This window comes from Eriocheir sinensis, chromosome 65 (genome assembly GCF_024679095.1).
Source record: "Eriocheir sinensis breed Jianghai 21 chromosome 65, ASM2467909v1, whole genome shotgun sequence".
Classification (NCBI taxonomy): domain Eukaryota; kingdom Metazoa; phylum Arthropoda; class Malacostraca; order Decapoda; family Varunidae; genus Eriocheir; species Eriocheir sinensis.
In genome coordinates, this window is record NC_066573.1 from 5,089,785 (window position 1) to 5,091,459 (window position 1,675).

The 1,675-nt window shown below is 42.5% G+C and overlaps 1 non-coding gene across 1 annotated transcript; it reads left to right on the forward strand.

The window, feature by feature from the left end:
• Positions 1-549: 549 nt before the first annotated feature.
• Trnai-aau (transfer RNA isoleucine (anticodon AAU)) lies at positions 550-623 on the forward strand. The gene has a single exon. It is a non-coding gene; the product is annotated as a tRNA-Ile (tRNA).
• Positions 624-1,675: the final 1,052 nt, after the last annotated feature.

A 1,675-nucleotide genomic window follows, 5' to 3' on the forward strand; every position in this document is an offset into this window, starting at 1 on the left:
CTCCGCCTCCCAGAGACTTTTACCGTTGCCTCCCAGTGAAGGGACGGTTTTCGTTGAGGTATTATCTTTGGACAGAAAACGAGAAAGATACGAGAAACTGTTTCAACCGAAGCAACTAACGTCAATCCCTACCATATGGAAGAGATTATCAATACTTCAGTCATATTAGTACGTCTTTTATATTGAATAAATATTTCATAACATGTTTAAAAAAGGAAATGTGTAAAATTACTCCAGAAGCTCATAAAATTTTAGCATGTTCCTTCATACTATAGTTATGAGACTAAATCTACATGGACATGGTCAATAATATGGAGGCGGACATTATTCAGAAGGTAATACGGCAAAAGTAATATGCTAGCAAGAAAATGACACCACACGCTTGTCAAATAAAACAAAGAAGTGCTAGGAACTCCTTTGGACTGTAACAAAGTTTGACAAATAACTATCAATAAAACGGGACGTGAGAACATAATAAAATCAACCCCCACCATACCCAAGCTACCAACCCCCAACACTACACACACACTCACACACGCACATACAATCGGCCTGTTAGCTCAGTTGGTTAGAGCGCCGTGCTAATAACGCGGATGTCGAGGGTTCGATCCCCTTACGGGCCAAGGCGTGTGAGCAATGTTTTATTTTAAGGAAAAGTTGGATAAGAGAGGATATGGAGACGGGATAGCGCGACCGTAGCTCTTTTCCCATATGTCACAACTAGGTAAATACACACACACACACACACACACACATTACACCTGCACGTGGTTTGGCTCGACTGTTAATTTCACTTTTCCTTCCTCTTTTATCATCATCACCACCACCACCACCGTGAATATGGGAAGCTGAACTCGGCTATGTTCCTCTCCTACTCCTTTGTTGTTGTTGTTTTCCCCAATCATTCACACTATCGCTGTCAATGAAAGATGAAACCGGTATCAACAAATTCCTTTTCATAGTAATATCTGGACGTGCCCCCTGACGCCCTTTTTTCATCGCCATCACCACCACTACCACCAACCCTACCGCTACCATCACACCCACCGCCACCACAATCTCCACTACCACCACACCGACACCACCACTACAACACCCACCACCACCACCACCACCGCCACACCCATCACACCCACCAGCAGCACCACCAGTCACGCAACCTCTCCCGTTTTCACAGTTCCTCCGCGGCGGGTTACACGGCATTTCTGAACACTTTAATGAATAGCCGCAGAGCGTGTCCTTCTATTTTCAAGGGCGGGCTGATGTATTAAAGAAGTTTATTGCGACGCAGATCTAGTTTGTGAACCTAAGCGGCCATTTTCTGCCTTGTAAAATGTTTAGGGAAAAGGAGTGGCTTATTTTATCTTCATTGTTCTTTTCCCTCTTTTTTTATCTTTCTTTTTTTACATAGTTCTCTTGCGTTCTTGTTTGTTTTGTTTCCTTGCTCTTGTTTGTTGCTCTTTTCTTTGTTTTAGTTTTCTTTTACGCTTTTCTTTCTTCTCTATCTTCATTTCATTATTTTACTATTTTCCCTTTTCACCTTCATGTCACTCTTTTTCTTCTTCCTCCTCCTCTTCTTCTTGCTCCTCTTCTTACTTCTCTTTCTCGTCCTCCTCTTCTTGATCTCCTTTCCCCTTTTCTTCTTGCTTCTCTTTCTCCCTCCTTTTCTTTTCGT